This window comes from Tasmannia lanceolata, unplaced genomic scaffold (assembly GCF_043159265.1).
Source record: "Tasmannia lanceolata isolate RefF3 unplaced genomic scaffold, GAP_Taslan_0.1 ptg000024l, whole genome shotgun sequence".
In the NCBI taxonomy this organism is placed as follows: Eukaryota; Viridiplantae; Streptophyta; class Magnoliopsida; order Canellales; family Winteraceae; genus Tasmannia; species Tasmannia lanceolata.
Genome location: NW_027518701.1, coordinates 8,768,040 through 8,790,229, shown reverse-complemented (window position 1 = coordinate 8,790,229; position 22,190 = coordinate 8,768,040). Strand labels below are relative to the sequence as shown.

The window sequence follows — 22,190 nt, the reverse complement described above, 5'->3', positions numbered from 1 at the left end:
GAAAATGCGAATCAACTCATACGATCAAAACCCCTAGACCTCGGCTCGAAACCATTCGAAATACATGAATCACTTAGGAAAAAAAGAGAGCAGATTAAGCAAACATTTCATTCCCAAATTATAACTAAGGTATCTAGGATAAGAGTTGCGCACCAAAAAGAAAGAAATGAATAATAAAAAAAAAATCACTCACAGAGAAGACGGACAAAGACCTGTGGAGCCCAACCCGAATTCTCAGCCACTACTGCTCGCTCAACTTGCGAAGTAAAGCTGCCCCTCTATCTCCTCTGTATCGTGGAATAATGGAGGCGAGAAATGATAGAAGCAGAGGGGACTGATGGAGATGGGTTAATGGTGGAGATGAACTGAAAAGATGATGGAGGTGAGGTGATCAGAATTGGCGAGATGACCGGAGAAGGAGATCGGCGGATATGGGGGATGTGATGGTCGAGCCCTCTCCTCTCTCTCTCTCTCTGCAAATTGCAACCCCACTCTCCCTTTGCCCCTTTATTCCCTTCTCTGATTGTACACAAAAATTAAAGGGAAATAGTGGTGGTGACTGAAATAAGTTGGTGATGGGAGCTCTGAACCTCCTCTTTCTCAAACCCTCTTTAGATCTCTACTTGCTCCACCGAGACCCTACTTTTGCTCCTTACCAGCTTTCTCTCTCTAACCCTCTCTATTCTCTCTGCAATTTCTGCAAAAGAAACCCCAAAATTAGAGACGGAGGAGAAGAAGGTAGAGATGATGGGGGAGATGGTGGCTGATGGAGGTGTAGAGTGGTCGGCAATGGGTTTGTGAAGGGTGGTGGTGGTGGTTCGGTGGCTGCTAAGGTGATGAGGGTTTCAAGCATTCACGAGGTTGGGGAAAATGGAGAAGATGATGGTGGAAGAGGGTTTGGGCGAAATGGGGTTATGGTAGTCGGTGGTGATGGGGAAAATGGTGGAGGTAGCGTCGGTGGCCGGCGGGAAGGTGGTTGAAGGTGGTCGGAGAAGATGGTTGAAGGGAAAAATCAAATGGGTTTGGTGAAAAGGGTAAAGGAAATGGGCAGATCAGATGGTGGGTGGTTGAAAATGGTGTGTGGAGGTAGCAGGAGGGCGGAGAAGACGACGGTTTGTGGGTGGAAATGGTGATGGTGGCGAAGAGATTCGGTGGTAGTGGTGGCGATCGGACGGAGGTGGTGACTTGGTGGGTATGATGGCTCCCTTTTTTCTCTCTACCTCTCTCTGCTCCTCCCTCTCTGTTTCTCTCTCTCTCTCTCTCTCTCTCTCTCTCTCTCTATCTGTTTCTGTTTCTCCTCTTGGTGGCTGAGGGTGGAGAGTGGAATAGGGTTTTGAGGTTGAGGATGGTGGCTGGTGGTGGCGCGGTGGAGATGGAGGTGGAAGATGGGGTTTCGGATTTTGGGGGGGGGGGGGGTCGGAGATGGTGGAGGTGACCGGCGGCTATAGGGTTGGTCGGAGATAGAAGGAGAAGAAGAGTATGGGTGGTGGTGGTGGAGATGATGTGAAGGAGGTGGTTGGGATGATGGCTTCTTCCCTCTCTTTCAGCTCTCTCTCCCTTTTTTCAGAAACAAATGGGCTCCCTCATATCCACGAGATTTGTTTCTTTATAGCTAGGGTTAAAAACCCTCCTCCTAATCTCAGCCATCCATTCTCCTTTTGATCCTATGGTCTTTGTTCGATGCTTGCAAGACAAGCCAAAATGATAAATTCACCCCCCCTCTTCTTGCCTTGAACAGCCCCTACAAGTGTGTTGCTCACTCTCTTTGCAAAGTGGGGTGGGCTGTCCCTAAAAATAAAAGGGGCGAATGTATTATTCTCTTTGTATATATAGGACTTTGATATTGACACTCTTTATCTCGCTATACCACACCCCTTTTCCTTGTCTAGCTAGAAAAATGATATTAACACCTCCAAGCTTGGTTTTTGCACAAACTTGACTGGTCTTTTCTTCACTTTGTCATCTTATAAAAGGAATGGAATATTCAAAAGACGAGGGGATGGGTGCTCATATCCAAATATGGTGTGTAAATGAACATTGGAACTCACATAAAGGGGTGTTAATACCAAAGTTCTGGGCATTTTGTAATTTTTCTCAATTTCTTGCAAAAAAAAATGGACAAAACTGAGGTAACTAAATAGGGAGACCTAATGAGGTTTGGGGGGCACTCGGGCTTCCAAAAGATTTCAAAATGATATGTGAATGGGCATTTTCAGGCTCTTTTGCATTTTAGGACTCGATTCTTCGGGAATTTTTGGGATTCAGTTTCGGAACTTTATTCGATTTTCGGGAATTTATTCGATTTTGGGAGATTGGGGCTAGGTCAAAATTGGGGTGTCTACAAGTTTCTAGAGAATTCTAGAGCAAAAAGGCCATAGTCATTGATGGTAAATGGACGGCTCAGATCAATTTTCCAACTTAGGGTTATATAAAAACCTAAAATGCAATTAAAAGAGGGGACTTCTAAGGTTTGCAAGGAGAAGCAAGAGAGCAGAAAGGAGGAGGCTGAGACACCATCTTCGGCATTCCTTGGTGCCTCCAATCCCACCAAAATCCACCGCCGCCCCTCTCCACCTTCTCACAAGTTCTGCAGTCGTAAAGTTAGGATTGTCCCAATCAATACAATTTTTAGACAATGACCCATAAGCTCTAATCAGACAGACGTGGTAGTCCAAACAATGCAGTTTTTAGACTATGGCTCATTGAAATGTGTGTGCCACTAGTAACTATACTATATAGAAGCAAAGCTCCCCTCATACACTTTAGGGGAGATTGTTAAAATTGATTTCCTAAGTTGGGGGTGAACCGAATATGACATCTAAATAGTAAAATGATCTTTTGGCATGCGCCTCTGATAGAACAAAAATGAAGCACCATATCACATACTGAATATGAAAAGTGGAGAAGATAAAATTAATCGAACAATAGATAAATTGGTGGCGAATGGAATTCTGTCATGAACATGGTTTTAAACTGCCACTGACACATGTCGACTTTCGTGCGGACCAAAGTGGAAGTCCGAACCGAAGTCTAAAGTTTGGTTCCTTGCGGTGCACCCACATGACCAAAAAAAAACTCATATATCCATGAAATATTAATGTCATTCCATTAATAAGATGTGTGCGGTGAAAAGTAAAAGAAATGGCGTGATCATCAACTTTCAAAACATTATATTTAGAATGAGCTTTGCTATTCTCGACAAGCGCAATAGGGCATGTCACTAGGTGTTTGATTTGGTTAAACCAATATTTTGTGAATGGTAAGATAAATTGACAAGGAGCAAAAATACAGCCACGACTGAGAAGACCGTGACAAGATCACAAAGAACGTAAAGGGAGAACAAACAAATAATAACGTTGCACTGCCTCAAGAGGGTAGAAAATACAAAAACCTCCAGATGAGGCCTACCAATCCCCTCTTGAGCAAGGGCGGACTCCTCGATCATGAATCTCATCCATCAGGTGCGCGAACCTCCAAGGAGGGGTATGACTCTCCAGCAACCACCTGATAACATTGAGGGAGACCCCCTCCACCACCAAGATTGGCATGACACTCTCATCCACAAGCTTGATACCTTGAAGGACTGCTCACAGCTCTGCTTCATTAGAGTTTGCACGGCCGATCGGGCCAGAAAAATCCCACTTAATCCTTACTCGTCGCTAAGGAGCCCACCAACACTGGATGGACCTTGACTAACAAAATTGGAGCCATCAAAATTTACCTTAAACATACTAAGGTGAGGGGGCGACCACCTAGGGCGAGGAGGATCTCTAAGTTCTCCACTAGAGCAAATCTCCTGCCATCGATGCCATAAGTCGGTACTAGTGATGAACCTGAAGCACGGATGAGACTTTGCCCAGAAAATGCATAGAGAAATAACTTTAGAATACATAAAGAACGGGCTTTTAGCAGAGATTCAAAAAACTCTGTTGTTTCTTTCCTTCCAAATCACCCAAATAGTAGCTAGAAGAGATAGGTTCACAGGATTTTACATTTGCTTTTCCACAGGACAAGGCCCAACTACCTAGAAGATCGGCCATACTAGAGGGGAAGACCTACATTATCCCAAATCTCCTGAGAATAAGGCACCAGATAGCTCTAGCATACCTGCAATGAATAAAAATATGGGCCACTGACTCCCCTGCCTCAATGCACAAAGGGAAATTGTGGCGATTCGCTGTGAGAATTCTCTTTAGAAAGGCCGTCCACCCAAAGACACGAACTCTAAGAAGGGCTAGGATGTGCCACACTCTGCCCAAGTGCGAGGATTGAGGGTAACGAGAGATGTGATGGTAGAGCAATCGAGAAGATCCCTAAGAAATCCTAAATCCAAACCTGTTTATCCTTTCCACTCTTCTTGATATAACAGGAATACGACCAATCCAAGAGTTGTGCCACTCGATCGATTTCTATATACGACCTTGACCATGCTATACGACCTTCTGTCTTTAACAAATGCATCCTTATCAACAACTACCAATATAATGTCAGTGAAGGAGAGACTAAGGAGGTTATCTCAGCACCAGGTGTCGTGGCAAAACTTGATTCTGTCACCCTTATAAACTTTCAATATCCCCTTCTGGAAGTTGTAGTTTTGCTTGATGATATCCCTCCAAACTGTCATTCCTCCGAACTAGAACCTGGCATTGGAGGACAAGTTACTAGGAGTGGACCCATACTTGCTTGCTATAACTTAGATCTTGCTAAACCATTATGGATGGTTGTCTTGCTTATGTGATGGTTTTGAGGTGTGTCTTTGTGCTTATTCTAGCATTTCCTAAAGTTCCACCTTAAAATTTCAATATTTCTTTGAACTTTCATAAGCTTCTATGAATTTTACAGGATTTCCATAGACTTCCACTAATACTTCTACTTCATTCGGGTCCAAACTGACAATTAAAACCTTGTACATGAGTACCAGATGATGTAAATACTAAGAATGAGTTGGCTCCAACTATTTAGATGGTCCGTCGGATGACAAGTTACTAGGAATGTACCCATACTTGCTCTCTATAACTTAGATCTTGCTAAACAATTATGGATGGTTGTCTTGCTTATGTGATGGTTTTGAGGTGTGTTTTTGTGCTTATTCTAACATTTCCTAAAGTTCTATCTTAAGATTTCATTATTTCTTTGAACTTTCATAAGCTTCTATGAATTTTACAGGATTTCCATAGACTTCCACGGAATACTTCTATTTCATTCGGGTCCAAACTGACAATTAAAACCGTGTACATGAGTACCACATGATGTATATACTAAGAACGAGTTGCCTCCAACCATTTAGATGGTCCATCGTAAGAATGCTTTAGTCCTACAGCCCAACAAAAAATAACCCTATGTAGACCTAAAAGTGGGTGTGATAGTATTTCAAATTGTTTGTTGACACGGACATAGTTAGGGAAATCCTCTGAAATTCTTTAAATATTGGACCTTTGACATATAATAGTTCTAAATCGAATCTCTTTAGGAAGAAGATCTTTCATGTAGGAAAAACAACCTAAGAAAGGACTCTATCTGACTGCTCCCTTTAAGGTCTCTTTTGAAGATAATAGATCAAGCAAGCCCCCACTCTTACCCCTTAGGTGTAGTGACTCCTACACAAATATTTAAAAAGAACACTACCACAATAGTGCTCCAACTGTTTTGTTTTTAATGTAAAGAAACAAACTCTATTACTCATGCATACCATATACAAATGACCGAAACAAAAGAATCTCGTTATACTATTCTTTGGAAACCAAACCAAACTACAATCTAGATTAGAACTACATATAGCACTAAAGAATAACTATGGTATTTATTGATAACCACATCAATATGTAACTGACATGGAAATATATTTTTTTTAGAAAAAAAATGAGGGCTGTTTGACAAGGATCAGATGGCTTCGGCCTTAGAACATATCACTTATGCTAAATGTTTGCGTTTCCAATCAATAAGCGCAGTGTAATTCTCTATTGTGACATGATCATATGTCTGATTTAGAATCCCTCGAAATTGAGAGAGCTGGGACTTTATACGGGATAGTAAAATTCTATACTCTGGCCATGCATATTTATTCTCTTGAAAAGATACCGAGAGCTTTGCTAAAAGAATAAAGAGAGCACAACATGGCCCCTCAACAAGCGCATTGTAATAGTCTATTGAGACATAATCATATGTCTGATTTAGAATCCCTGAAATTGAGAGAGCTGGGACTTTATACGAGATAGTAAAATTATATACTCGGGCCGTGCACATTTATTCTCTTGAAAAGATACTGAGGGCTTTGTTAAGAGAATCAGGAGGGCACAACATGACCCCCTCAACAAGCGCATTGTAATAGTCTATTGAGACATAATCATATGTCTGATTTAGAATCCCTGAAATTGAGAGAGCTGGGACTTTATACGAGATAGTAAAATTATATACTCGGGCCGTGCACATTTATTCTCTTGAAAAGATACTGAGGGCTTTGTTAAGAGAATCAGGAGGGCACAACATGACCCCCTCACCAGTGAATTGTTCACGCACATCTACAAAGTGATTAGAAAATAATGTCAAGTACAATTCTAGCAACTGGTTGTATCCTCAACTTAAGTTGAATCTGACACAGGTCACTCACCCACATCACCAGTCTCATTTCATACATTTTGTCCAAGATGAATATTAAAACTAGATATTGATATGCAGTTAAAGGAACCTATGCCCTCAAAATTCACTCAGTAACAAAATATTTAAAATTGGCGCTAAAACACTCCCATTCTTAAATAAGAGATGGATGTTCAATTGTCCACAGCCTAGGAATTGTGAATCATAAACTCATTAATCCAAACATTCAAGAGGGAAAAAAATAAAATATCTGCATTTACATGGGGGGAAACAGAGAGACAAGAAGTAGCAAACAATCCACGGTCAAATAACTAACAAGCTGACATTTCATTGTTGTTGTTGTTTCTTCTACATCTTCAAAGATAAAAGCAAAAACCAAGAATAACCCATGTTCTCAAATTCTCATAAGAAGACCAAAAAAAATAAAAATAATAGTAATAAGAGAAGTTAGAGTAAAGGAATTTTTAACCTGGGCTTGCTTGAGAGAAGCTATGGCTTGCGGATTGAGGGCGGGCTGTAGTGGAGGTGAGATGTCGGGGATTAGGGTGCCCACAAAGGCTCCGATGGCGGAGCCCTGAGCGACGCTGGTGGCGGTCACCACCGCCGCCTCCACCGGCAACGACTGTTTGGCAAGCCACGTCCTGAACCCATTCTCCAACTCCTTGAACAGGGTTTGCACTTGGGCTATTGGGTTCGGAGGAGGAGGAGGCATGCTCTTATTCACCACACCCCCTCTCCCTTCCATGCCTCCAAACAACAACAACAACAACAACAACAACAACCTCTTCTTCTTATCCTTCCGTTGGCTGTAAATGGATTAAAGCGTTTGGGATTCAGGCTAAATTCACTCTTACACTAGAATGATGAGGATCGTTTATCTGATGGGTCCATAATGCGTCACAGATCTACAAACGATCTACCATTGAATTTTCTCGACACAGGGTTTGATAAGGGATTAAGATCATCTGACTCATGGGTCCCACAAGATTAACAACCCAATCATGTGTTACCTGTTAATCTCCTAGAAAACCATTTCCTTGATTACAATTTATTTATTTATTTTTATTTTTATACCGGAAGGTTGTCCATGGTTAAATAGATTAAAAGACAAACGTGGGGGTATCCAATTTGTTTTATAATGTTTTCTTATAAGTTATAACTTAGCTTTGTAGATACTCTAGATGCAATAGCTTTGTAGATACTTTAGAATGCTAGCATATCGGTCGGTCCACCTAAGTAAACCAAAACAGAACATTAACTCGAACAGCTAGTTATGGCAAGCCATGTGCACTGCCCATTGGTTCTACATATTTCCAAACTACTCAAAAGATGTTTGCTTCATTACTATTTCAAGTCATATCTAAAATGAATCTAAAATGAACCCTTTCCAGTTCATTTTATTTTGACAAAGTGGTACTAGGACTCGTTTAGATACACAAAAAAAAAAGCAAAAAGAAAAAACAGTTAGTACCCATCTCCATAGACTTAATTCCCTTCTTTTTTTGGTTGATAAGCTGGGATTGAACCTTCGGCCTCCAAGTTGAAGAACGAAGCCTTGAGTCCTTGACCATTGAGCAAGAAGGCTCAATCCTGACAAAAATATTTGGATCATTTCTCGATTTGTGCATGTCATCTTTGCAGGTGCCCATACTATCGTTCCAATTTTATCAGAGGTAATTTGCCTTAAGGACAAATATGAACCTAAACTGATCATATTTATAGGAGATTATTCTTTTATTCCATGAGTTGAGCTCAAATAATACTCGACTTCAAAGATAGAAATATGAATATATTAAGTCTAGTGTTTTAAAACGCGGATGCTAACCGTAAAGCGGCCAAAGAATATTATAGTTGACCCAGTACAGTGCAATCAAGTATTCAGGTTGATACGATCATGACTTGGTAGAGTCAAAGGAGCTTTGATGGGTTTGTGGGGCAAAATGTGGACTTGAAAGAGTCAAGGGAGCTTTGATGGATTTTGTAGGGCAAAATGTGGACTTGAAACAGAACGTGGCCAAAGGTAAAAGGGAGTTGACTCGGGCGAGTTGACAATGACATGGACAAGTTTTGAAACTATGTATTAAGTAGCATTTTTTTTATGCTATTCCTTTAGTTAGTCAAACCATGTCGAGTAAACAAGCACTGATAGCAGACATGATCCAAAGATTTGAGCCACCACAAAATTCACATATTCTCTAAATATAATTGGATTGTGCCACCCCAAAATTCACATATTCTCTAAGTGACATTTACGCGCCTTTTGATCACCAGGGACACCCAGCGCCAGTGAACGTGGCAATCAATCAAACCCACTGGATTCTTCTAACGTCAAGTACATTAGCCCCCCTTAGTCATTGATACACTGGCGTTGAGTGTCCCTAGTAATCAAAAGGGGCGTAAATATCACTTCCCATTCTCTGAATATAATTAAGTAATGTAGAGTTATGCTAGTTTCCAAGAATTAAACCTTATCTTTCATGCGTCCCTCTCATATTATCGAAATTCCATCATAATTAAATATAATTAAGCATTGTAATGGTCATCAGTCTTAAGCTCTTCAACAAAATTCAGTTTTAGAGCACTCCTCATACCAAATTAGTTAAACGTAGAGAAATCCTAACAATGCTTTACAAATCAAATAAATAAAGAAGAGAAGTAATAGAGAAGAAAACTATTATGCCTCCATGGGTTATTGGAGCTTCTCTTGCCAGGGAGACTCAAAAGCCATACATTGAACAGATACTTGAGAGCGAGTATGTTCTCAATGGTAGGTGTGATGCTGGTTGGTGTGATGCTTTGGCTTCTTCACAATCAAGACACTGCAATGAGCATGGTGAGCACAGTAATCGCTCACACTCCCCAGAATAGCCCTCCAAAAGAGAAGCCAACAATCAAGATTTACTCTTTCTTAAGATAGTAATCCCTAATCAACTGTGGATGCTTCTGGGTCCTTCCGTTTAGTCGCTATGTACCATTCTCAAACCTTGATTTGGTCCAAGCTATATATAACGAAAAAGTAAGTGCATACCTTTTGAAGGCACCATAGCCATTGCTGCCTATGACTAACATGTCTGCGTGGTGCTTTTCCACAGCATCACAAAGCACATTCCTGGCATCCCCCTCGCCGGTTATCACTTCAAAGTCCGAAATCTGCAAGAGAAAACACCCATTATATTGTTACTGGTACCAATAATAGCAAGGAGGCAAATGTAATATTAGTACAATGCCCTCTTTGGGAATTATACACTCTTTTTTTAACAATCCCCGCACTTCTTTTTTCATTTAAACTTTGTAATGGGGTGTTGGAGGCTAATACAACTACCAAATAGCTATAGCATCAGATCAGAGAAGTGCAAAACAAATTAAGGGAGGAGTCTCATTATCAACACAAAGGAGTGCAGATAGTATTCCCTGTTTTAATAGTGTAAAAGTGCATGGGCATTAGATATTTTGTATGAAGGTGATCGATATCTATGGGATCGTGTAGCCATCAACCCTTGATCAGATATCAGTGATGGTGACGATCATCACGTGAAAATGCCTAGACGCGTATTGCACAAGCTCACATGCATTGATTTATAAATTATATTATATTAAGGGGAGTGATAAATCGACCCCCATATATCTTAAATCGACCCCTTTTAATGTAAAACGTTAGGGCGTGTGAGTTGTTCACTTGTACGGTGCTTAACAGAAGATGGCAACTTTATTCAATCCTCTAACGTTTTACGTTAAAAAGGGGTCGATTTATCGCTGCCTTATATTTATTATTTAGGGGAGTGATAAAACATCCCCATATACATCCTTTCCGAAAAAATTCCCAATACAAATATTTGTGACCGATACTAAGAAGCTGCCAGTCGATGTTTAATTCCTCCATTCTAATGGTTACAACTGTAATTTTTAGGCTATGACATCTCCCTGACCAGCCAAACATAATCAAATTACATGATACAAGATATATCCAAATTGAAAATGTTTAGTCATTTTTAAACTAATCAAATTACATGCAAAGATAAGAGGAAGAAGAGCTTACTGATCTCTTACGGCAAACATTCTTAGCTCTTTCTACGATGGAGACAGCAGCCTTCTTTATATCATTTTCAACCCTTGTAACAACGTCTCCGAATCCAGTTGCTGCTACATACATTGCATGTAATTAAATTCTTTTTCTTTTTCTTTTTTCTGTAATGTAATTTTAGTTAATTTTTTTAAAAAAGTCAGAAAAAATGAATAGGGCTTGCCTTGAAATTAAGGGGAAGAAATGGAATATTGTACACACATTCGAAATCATTTAGTTTTCATATATAACTGAACTGCCGAATAAATGAGAATAAAGGAATTGATATCTACACCTGGTGTTTTGATATTAGCACCCCTATCTTACCGGGTCCGGAGAATCGGAGGACAGAGAGAGCTGGGACTTTGACATGGATCAACAGGAGCTTGAAGTGGGAGGTATCATTTCACAAGGGCAAGAGGAGATTGTCGAGAGTCCATTCCAAGGAGTAGAAACTCTCCTTGGTGTCGTCCACTCCCACCATAATAACTTTCTTCCTCGATCCCTCCATTCTCACTCTCTTTTATCTTTAGAAACAAGGGAAAACAAATTAAAGATCTTGTTATGGGCTTTCAAGGACTGGAACTGGGAAGAGCAAGCAGACCCACGTCTGTGTTTATAAAGGCAAAGATGTCCCGGTGATGGTTTTTGAGCTTCTTCTTACCTTTTTTGCAGTAAAAGTTCGTTCAAACAGTAACTGTTTGTTGTAATTTTGCAGTTTCGGAGAGAATGGTTTGTTTTTTTCTTCTTCTTCCGGAGAGTGGGGTGGTGGGTGGTTCTCTCTTTTCTGTTTCTACGCATGTTTATTTTTTGGACGAAGACCCAGTCACACTCAAGGGAGAGAGAATGACATTGTCTTCGATAGGGGACTTTTCTCTTAGCATTAACATTTAGAAATGCCCGGAAAATCTCTAAACCATTCACTTGTAAGCCTCCTCTCCCCCCCACGTAAATAGGCCATGCTCCGAAATTATCTTTCTATAGGTTGAGGCATGCAAAAACCAACGGCTCAATGACAACTTTAAGACGGCCCTTTTCATCATGCTTGATCAAGGGCCTAAAATCATCCAATGAAGGTACGATTCTGATCTCCAACAATATTCATGGACAGTGAGTCCATGCCGTATGCTAATCTTAAGATATTTCATTTTTTTTTTCAATACAACCAGACGAATAACAGTGGGCCATGAAATGTATGGCGGGAAGAGTATCAAGATAATTTGTAACTGCGTTTGATGGCTACATTTGCAAGCCAAAGTGATAACATATATGAAATCAAACCAAAAACAGTGCATGTTCTTCTATGCTTATGTATTTAAAGAGTATAGAGAACCACATCAAAATGCATACTCCCTAGCTACTAACTCAATTTGACACCTACTTGTATGCTTTTCTTCAACTATTAATGTCATATTTTATTTGCATTTACATATTTGGACAACACAGGCCGTCTCAAGATTTGCTATTAATGTATAGGCACAGGTGTTTACACATCAGGGAAATAATTAAAACAGAGGAAATGAAATGAGCCTGCTTGGTGGGCTTCAGGACTAGTTCAGTTGTGGTGGGCCTTCTCCTACCTGTGTTTTCCTTCCGGAAGGCCTTTAGTTCTAAAGCAATTGTAGCTTGTTCATAATCTTTCTCATTATTAAAAAAGTCATACAATATTTAGCCAGACATGAAAATGAAATTCTAGAATTTTCAATTTTGGGCCCCATACAGTGTAAAGCAGAGGGAGGGGACTCATGGTCCCTATCTTATGTCAATTCCGTATGAATTATAATATAATATAACTCTGTCATATTTTTAAAAAAATAAAAAAATTCTAGATTTTCATCACAGGGAGAATAGCCTATAGTTCTGTTTTGATCTCCCAAGCTCGAGGCCGTTGTCTTCCTCCCTTTTGCATGTAACAAATCTGCAAAAGAAAACACCTGGTATAGTAATTAAATGTATGAAATAATTTTAGCAAAAAGCAAGGCCCATCTCACACCTCCCATCGCGAGTAGAGGTGAAACAGAATCCTCTTTTCGAAAAATATTAGTTAGTTTTCTCAATTTCCAACCCAGCTTTGTGAATCCTTGCACCAATTTGGTATTAGAAAAAGTTGTGATCCACCGGGATCTTTTTTGTTATTAAAAAAGTAATGATCTACTAGGCTTTATCCAATTTGCTTCGAAAAAAACATCAGCATAGCAACTACATAAGCTACACAATTTTATCAGTTGATGCGCTCACTTTTGACACACAAAAGCACGCCACAGTATGAAGCTCAAAAGGTTAAAATGCTTGGAATACCCCTACATAAGGATTATGTTTGTAAATAAATGTCATCATTGGAGGCTGTGTGAGACGAGCATGGAAGTATCTCCCTTCGGGCGGAGGGATTCCAATCAGCGCTGGTCGCGTATGGCCGCCAGAGATTAATAGTCATTACTTCAAAAATTTGCCCCAGGAGTAGGGGTATTTTTGTAATATAATTGAGAAGCCAAAATCACTATGACTATTAGTGTGCTTCCTTGTAGTGTGGCGCAAGTGTCAAAATTTTGAGCATAATCTTTTCTGGGAAAACAGGTTCCCGTCTTCCTAGCAGTTCAATAACAAAATTTGAAAGTTTTAGTAACTAAACGATACTTTCAAGAGGAATAAGATTGTACGCTCGACCGTACCTAAAGTTAGGTACGGTAGAGTGCCAAATCACATGGGTCCCACATTTTTGGTGAGCATCTAAACCATTCATTTGCAAGGCCCCATCATAGATAGGGTGCATACCAAAAATCAGCTCCATAAGATCATCCTAACCCATCCATTTGTGGAGGCCAAAATGGACAGACATTGTTTGTCCACAAATCTGCCCAATTTGGCCTCCAGTTTTGGAGAAGTTAGGATGATTCAATGGTGCTGATTTTTGGTATGCACCCTATCTATGATGGGGCCTTGCAAATGAATGGTTTAGATGCCCACCAAAAATGGGGGACCCATGTGATTTGGCACTCTACCGTACCTAACTTTAGGTACGGTCGAGCGTACAATCCTTTTCCTCTACTTTCAAATATAAGAAATTGTGGAAATAACCAATAAGTCTGTTTTCATTATGCATCTTTACAATTCAAAAGTTATTCAATTTCCTATATGGTGAACCACTTTAAAATTTTAATTCCCTAGATGCTGTGCCACTCAACATTATTTCAGTCTTATGCTGATAAAACCAAAACTTAAATTGCAATAAATACGAGACAGAAAATTGTCATGATATTTATAACAACAACAGGAAACTTATTATATTATCAAAAACTAATGATTTCAAACAATTACATGTACTATCACAATAAGGAACACTAAATTGCACAGGTATGTACCTACCTACTGGGGTGCATCTTCAGAGAATCTGGCATCGAAAGGAACATGAGTATGGGAGTGAGTGGCCCATTGGCAGTTCCAGAGCCATTCTGGAGTTCTATAACAAGCCATTGCACAGCTTACTCATCTGTTCCAAACGAACCACACTGATTGGGGGAAGACAAGCAGTAGGCTGTCCCGGCCTGACAGCAACAGACCCAGTTGCCTCATCCACAAGACATTCTGAGACTCCACAAACTCTTCCGCGTGATCACAAGCAACCCTAAACAATTCCCACCGCTGCTTGAAGTTCTCTAGAGCAGCATCTATCGCTGTTTGCCCACCTGATGGCTCCTTGGCTTCAAGCACGCCCGCTGCAGTACCCACAAACTCTTGATATGCACTGTTCAGTGCATCTACCGTGCTCTCCATCAAATGATCCACGCCTTGCTAATTGCAATTTGAGATTGCAGATATTTTGTCTTAGCTTTGGCTTTTTCCTGGGCCCCTAGCTCATTCAAAGAAACGGATAATTTTGTTAAATTTTAAAGTGTATTTTTTGGGTAGCTTTATTTTATTTTTTATTTTGAGTGTTGTAGTGAGGGCAAATATGTACTTTTGTGTCCATGGGCATGTTAGTCTTTTTGTCTAGCTTGCACATGTGTGAGCCACACATGTTTGCTCTATCTTTTCCCACTACCTACCTATTTCAAATTCAAACCTTTACTTGGAACTCCAAACCCACTACTTCCCTTGCATTAAAGTCCCCTCTTTCTCATACCTACTATCTCCTACCTATGCTATCTTCTCTTTACTTTCCTTGACCAAGCAAAATTCTCATTTACTTCACTTTTGTAGAGATTCTCCACTACCTAGACCTCCATTGAAGCTCCATTGAGGCTCTCTTGTGTGCAAGCTTTCCTCTTGAAGCTTTCTTCTTTTTGTGTTCTTTATCTTGTATGTTTTGTTGTTCTCTCAAATATTGAAGCACTTTTTTTTTTGGGCATTGTTCTTCTTCTACTTTGGTTGTTGTTCTTGGGCTAGTGTAAACTTTGGTTTCTCTATTGGTGTTGTGAAATCCGTCTTTCTCTATATGGTATCAAAGCCACAAGGGTGGAAGTTGGTGCTTGTTAAGATATCCTTGGTGAAGAAGTTCAATCGGTGCTTTGAAGATGGATATGAGTGGAAGGGTTAGCGGACTCGGCATTGAGTTGCTAAATCAATCAAATTACAAGATATGGAGAACATGTATGGAGTTATATCTTGTGGGAGAAGATTTATGGGATGTTGTTTGTGGAGATGCAAATGTGGCTCCGGATGATACACAAGAAAATGCCGATGTATTGAAGGCGTGGAGGATGAAGAATGCTAAGGCCGAATTTCTTTTGAAGCGGTCTATTTCGCATGACTTCTTGGGTGTAAATCGGCAAGTGAGATTTGGATTACCCTTGATGGATTGCTTAACAAGAAGAATATGGCTCGTCTACAAATGTTGGAGAATGAGGTGGTCTCTCTATTTCTCAATTCTTTTTGAAGATCAAGAATCTTTGTTCGAAGATTTCTTTATTAGATCCGGAAGAGCCTATTTCGGAGGCACGAATGAAGCGGCATATTATTCGTGGGTTGAAAAGAGAGTATATTCCTTATGTTACATCGATTAAAGGGTGGGATCGGCAACCTTCTTTGGTGGAGTTTGAGAATCTTTTTGCTTCACAAGAGTCTTTAGTTAGACAAATGGCGGGTTGTTCAATATCCGGGAGTGAAGGAGAAGCATTATTTTCAAGCAACAAGAAGCCTTCGAACAAATATAAAGAGAAGAAAAATATTCCAAGTAAAGGTGGAGAGGAAGGTGGATCATCTGTTATGAGTAATGGAAATCGAAAGGGTATTATGTGTTACCGATGTGATAAACTTGGGCATATACAAAAGAATTGTCGTGTAAAATTGAAGGATGGCAATGTAGCCGAAAAAGCTGATGACCGAAAAAATGAAGAAGATTGGGGTAGATGTTTCGTGGCGGAAACTACTACGGTGGGTGCTTTGGTATCCATCAATTTTGAAGATGATTGGATTGTTGATTCTGGTTGTGAGCATCATCTAACCGGCGACGAATCTAAGTTCTCAAAGTTCCGAAAATATGAAGGCAACGATGCTATTATCATGGCTGACAACACTATACATCCGGTAGAAAAAGAAGGGGTCATTACCATTGGTGGTGCAAAAGAGGATCCTATTACACTTAAGAGTGTGTTTCATGTTCCCGGTATGAAGAAAAATCTTTTCTCGGTCGCAAATGCGGTTGATGAGGGAAATTATGTTTTGTTCGGGCCTAAGGAGGTGAAATTTCTTCGAAATATTTCAAGCTTGAAGGCGGATGTTATCTATACCGGTAAGAGAGTTTAAGATTTATTTGTTTTATCGACTTCAACTTTATATGTTGATAAAATGAGTACAAATGATGGCGCTTCAATTTGGCATGCTAGATTGGGTCATATTAGCATGGATAAATTGAAGGTCATGGTGATTAAGAATCTAGTGAATGGGCTACCAAATTTGAATTCTTTTGGTGGTGGAAAGGTGTGTGAGGGTTGTCAATATGGTAATGTACATCGTCTTCCATTTGACAAGTCTCTTTCAAGGTGCAAGGCCCCCTTGGAGCTTATCCATAGTGATGTAATGGGACCTTGTAGGACACCTTCACTTTCCGGCTTCCGCTATATGTTATTATTTGTTGATGATTTTACTAGATTCACTTGGGTATATTTTATAAGGGAGAATGCATTGCCTAAGTTTGTTGAGTTCAAGAAGACCATTCAAGGTGTACTTCACAAGAAGATCAAGCGGTTGAGAACCGATAATGGTGGGGAGTTTACTTCCGATGACTTTTCTATATTTTGTCGTGATCATGGTATACAAAAAGATCTCACTTGTGCCTATACGCCTCAACAAAATGGAGTCGCGGAGAGGAAGATTAGGCATCTTGTGGAAACTTGTAAAAGTTGGTTGCATGCAAAGAACTTACCCAAGGCCTTATGAGCGGAAGGTATGGCATGTGCAACTTATGTGATTAATCGGGTGCCTCTTAGTCCGATTAATATGAAGTCTCCTTATAAGTTGATGTTTGCAGTGAAGCCTAGTGTCAAGCATTTCAAGGTTTTTGGTTCAATTTGCTATGTGCATGTGCAGGATGAAAGGAGAACCAAGTTGGATGCTAAGGCGAAGAAGGGTATTTTCATTGAGTATGATGAAAGGAAGAAAGGTTGGAAGTGCATGGATCCTACAACTCACAAGTCCATTGTTTCAAGAGATGTTGTATTTGATGAAGTTTCTTCTTATTATGCTTTGGATGGTGGTTCCACTAATGGTGTGGGTGTAAGTGAGCACATCCTTGTTGAGGTTGAGCCTCAAGCAACAATGAACTTGCCGGTGACACCAAATGTTCTAATGGAATTTGGGTCTTCCTCTTCTTTGCCGATGGGGGAGCAAGGTGATAGGGGGAGTGATGTTGCATGTCACGTTCAAGAAGATGAGCAAAATGAAGAAACTAATGAAGAGGAGTGTAGTGCATCACATCTTAGAAGATCAAAAAGAAAGATTATCAAGCCGGCACGGTATCGGGATGAAAACATGGTGAGCACTTATTCTTGTTTTCTTTCCGGTCCATTTGATGATAATGAGCCTTCTTGCTTTGATGAAGCAAAAGGGGTGAGAGAATGGAAAGATGCTATGAGGAGATGAAGGCACTTGTGAAAAATGAGACTTGGGATCTTGTTCCTAAGCCTAAAGATGTGAATCCGGTTACATGTAAATGGGTGTACAAATTGAAGCGGAAAGGGAATGGGAGTGTGGATAGATTCAAAGCAAGGTTGGTGGCTAGAGGGTTCTTTCAAAAGTACGGAGAGGATTATGAGGAGACCTTTAGTCCCGTTGCCAAGATGACTTCCGTTCGAGTTGTAATTTCATTGGCCACTTGTCATGGTTGGAAATTGTTTCAACTTGATGTGAAAAATGCATTTTTGTATGGTGAGATTGACAAAGACATCTACATGGAGCAACCGCAGGGTAACAATTCAAATGATCATTCGACTTATGTTTGCAAGCTCAAGAAAGCTCTTTATGGGTTGAAGCAAGCTCCAATGGCGTGGTATGGTAAGATTGCCGAATACTTGCAATTTTGTGGTTATTTTGCATCTAACTCCGATTCTAGTTTATTTGTGAAGAAAGACAAAGGCTTGCTTGTTATTGTGCTTCTTTACGTCGACGACATGATAGTTACCGGCAACAATGATGTTGAGGTTGCAAAGCTAAGGGAGGAGCTATCTATTCGTTTTGAGATGAAGGACTTGGGAGAGCTAAGTCACTTTCTTGGCTTGGAGGTGGAGACCTTGAAGGATGATATGCTAGTTTCTCAAAAAGGCTATGCGGAGAAATTAGTTGGAAGATTTGGAATGAATCAAAGTAAAAGATCCTCAACTCCTCTTGATTCCAACATAAAGATAAGGCGGGGAGAAGGCAAGCTTCTTTCTGATGCACGGCCATATCGTGATCTTGTGGGTAGTCTCATCTACTTGACTATCACAAGACCGGACATTTCTTTTTCCGTTGGGCTTGTTAATTGCTATATGCAAGCGCCACGGAAACCACACTTGGAAGCGGCAAAGAGAATTTTGAAGTATGTGAATTCTACCCTTGAGTTTGGGTTGCTTTACAAGAAAGGGGTTGGTTTTGTGTTGAATGGATTTACCGATGGCGACTATGGAGGGGACTTGGATGATCGGAGATCTACTTCCGGTTATGTGTTTTTGTGTGGATCGGCGGGTGTTTCTTGGTGTAGTAAGAAACAAGACTCGATGTCTCCTTCAACAACGGAAGCGGAATATAAGGCAGCCGCTCTTGCGTCTCAAGAATGTGTTTGGTTGCGGCGGTTGATTGAAGATGTCCATTTACCTATCCACAAGGCGACGACTATTCTTGGTGACAACCAAAGTGCGCTCAAACTTGCCACAAATCCGGTTTGTCATGCAAGAACAAAGCATATTGAGATCGAGCATCATTTCATTCATGAAAAGGTGTTAGATGGTACAATTGGTGTAGCGGAAGTGAGGAGCAAAGAGAACATTGCCGACATCTTTACTAAGTCACTTTCCAAAGGACCATTTGAGCTACTTCGAGATAAGCTTGGAGTAGTTTCCAAAAAATTACTTTAAGGGGGAGTGTTAAATTTTAAAGTGTATTTTTTGGGTAGCTTTATTTTATTTTTTATTTTGAGTGTTGTAGTGAGGGCAAATATGTACTTTTGTGTCCATGGGCATGTTGGTCTTTTTGCCTAGCTTGCACATGTGTGAGCCACACATGTTTGCTCCATCTTTTCCCACTACCTACCTATTTCAAATTCAAACCTTTACTTGGAACTCCAAACCCACTACTTCCCTTGCATTAAAGTCCCCACTTTCCCATACCCATTATCTCCTACCTAAGCTATCTTCCCTTTACTTTCCTTGACCAAGCAAAATTCTCATTTACTATTCTCCACTACCTAGACCTCCATTGAAGCTCCATTGAAGCTCTCTTGTGTGCAAGCTTTCCTCTTGAAGCTTTCTTCTTTTTGTGTTCTTTATCTTGTATGTTTTGTCGTTCTCTCATATATTGAAGCACATTTTTTTTTGGGCATTGTTCTTCTTCTACTTTGGTTGTTGTTCTTGGGCTAGTGTAAACTTTGGTTTCACTATTTGAGAAGAGGATTTTCCGGTGTTGTGAAACCCGTCTTTCTCTATAAATTTGGCTCTGCAGTTGCAAGAATTGAGTGAGTAATAAAACAGACATTTCAGCATCCTACATAACTACAGACTTTTTTTTCCCTTTCTAGGCCACCATAAAATGAGTATAGTTCCATTATCATCACCCTTCACCATCCAAACAAAACTTCACTGGGAAATAAAGAAGGCCTCTCCAAGAAAAGCAAGCTGTCAAACAAAGATTAGAGGACCTCATAAAGCAAGTAGGCATAGATTTCTTTGCGCCAAAGAGAAATTTTTTGTTGTACTTTTTTCTTTTTTTGTCACCATAATTAATAGGTATAGTTCCATTCTCACCCCTCACCATTCAAAGAAAACTTCTTTGAAAATAAAGGACTCTAAAATTAAAGGAAGCTGTCCAACAAAGATTAGAGGACCTGACAAAGCAAGTAATTCTTACAGCCAAAGTGCAGAGAGAGGCTAAACTGGATGGAATTGTGTGTCACAAACTTGGGGTAGCTGACTTGTACCAAGTTTACCAACTAAAAAATAAATGTGGAGAAAGTTAAGAGGTAGACCGGGGAAGCAACTCAGCAAGGGCCAGGAACTTCCTACTACACGTTATGGCAGTAAAAAGAAAGTGGAGTGAATAAATTTCCCAAAGTGGTACATAAGGTGACGAGCGTAACAGGACAACAATTCTAAGCATGTCAATAATATAGAATAGAAACAAGCCAACTTCAACCCATGATGCCTCACTATTGACGAAACAAATGAAAACAAAAGATGAATGAAAAGGTGTACAGGAGGTTATGATAAGCAATACAAAGGACAAAACGAGATAAGTTTTTTTTTTTTTTTTTTTTTTTTTTTTTTGAGGGCACTATGGGTTATGATTAGCAATACAAAGGAGAAAACCAACTCCCTCAGAACTATTCGTGGATTTCAACATCATACAAGGCTGAAACTAATGTGATGTTCAACTTCTCATTTCATGCAAACCTAAAGTTTAAGAGTCATTTTCTTGAAACTTGGGAGCAATAAAAGGTTTCTAACTCAGTTTCATAGTAAGATATATTCCCACACTGAAACAACAGTACATAATAATCATTTGGCAACTAGAAAATTCAAAAAGATCCATAGCTTTTAAAAAATAGTCACCAATAGAGATCAGCTCATTGAATGGAAACATGAGGGGAGTAACCGAAGTAGAAGAGGGTAACAATTTATAAGCCCACCTGACGGAGAACAATTTACATACCCAATAGAGAGGGGAATGGTTTATGAACCCAATTGAAGGGGGTGAGAAAAGTTAAGGGCAGGGCAGAAAAGGATGCATGGATGTAAGAGGGGAAAAGAATTGAAAGGAAACAAAGGAGCAAGTGGGAGAGAGGGAAGCGAAAATGTAAGGGAGAAAGAGTAGAAGAGAAGAGGACAAAGAACGGGACAATGAGATAAAAAGAGATGGAGGAAAAGGGGAAAGATGATAGAATTTGGGGGGGGGGAGGATGTTAGGTAAGTAGGCCATGGTAAAAGGTTATAAAACATATGCTGGTGTGGATATCCCCACATCTAGGCTAAATACAAATAACACATGTCCAATATTCTCATAAAGAATTAAATCTAATGGGTAAGATGATGATTGGATCACATCATCATTTCAAGAATGAAGCGAATTTGACAAACGATTGCAAGAGAGCAATGAAAATCCAAGAATTAAATATTATGAAAATATACAAAGAGCATAGAGGAAAATAGGGAGAAGAATGACAAAAAAGAATCAGTTAAGACTTCAAGAGCTGAGAGGATCATGTCATTATTTCAAAAATAAAAAATGTCATCAATGGAAATCAGGGATACATATCAAGTCTCACTGATAAACAACCACTCTAAAAATAAATAGAAGGAAAACATCACAACATCGTTATTTTAAACCTCTTCAGTTCAAGTCTCCATACGCTTTTCCGCATGGAAGAACTAAAATTCTCTCTGTGTCATCCTCGTAGAGAAGTTATTTATAGTGTTAAGAAAGTCAAGTGAACTTAGAAATATCACTATATTGTCTTCAAATCAAAAGTCAATCAATAACAAGATAAAACTGAATAAATCCACGTGGGGCCCAATAATGCCCATGTGCCACATTCGGGGCCAACTGCGTGGTTGTTAGGGAAGAGCCTAACATCCACCGTACTTTTCTGCAGTCGAATGGTAAACCCTTCCGTGTTTTTTAATGGTATCCACATGGTAAACCCCTATAATACATGAGCCACGGAAAAAAAATGGCACAATCATAAGACAATCCTACATGTCTATCTGATAGATTGAAATGAAAGACAGAGAAAAAAGATCAGTAGTCTAGGTCCAAGAGACAAAATTCCAATGACCTAAATATTGGTACTTTGATGAGTTTAATGCAGGTATTCGGCCCATGTTCCTTTCTTTTTTTTTAAATTAGAGCCTTT

General features: G+C 39.8%; 1 long non-coding RNA gene and 2 pseudogenes across 2 annotated transcripts; all 3 read right to left on the bottom strand.

The window, feature by feature from the left end:
- Positions 1-6,828: 6,828 nt before the first annotated feature.
- Positions 6,829-7,659, bottom strand: LOC143857457 (uncharacterized). The gene is made up of 2 exons (XR_013238656.1): positions 7,064-7,659; positions 6,829-6,948 (listed from the first exon to the last, which is right to left on the bottom strand). It is a non-coding gene; the product is annotated as an uncharacterized LOC143857457 (long non-coding RNA).
- Positions 7,660-9,285: 1,626 nt separating this feature from the next.
- LOC143856879 (universal stress protein A-like protein) lies at positions 9,286-11,305 on the bottom strand (annotated as a pseudogene). Its single transcript, XR_013238410.1, has 4 exons — positions 10,982-11,305; positions 10,631-10,731; positions 9,623-9,744; positions 9,286-9,464 (listed from the first exon to the last, which is right to left on the bottom strand). The product of XR_013238410.1 is annotated as a universal stress protein A-like protein (transcript).
- A 2,712-nt stretch (positions 11,306-14,017) lies between these two features.
- Positions 14,018-14,425, bottom strand: LOC143856907 (mediator of RNA polymerase II transcription subunit 32 pseudogene; annotated as a pseudogene).
- Positions 14,426-22,190: the final 7,765 nt, after the last annotated feature.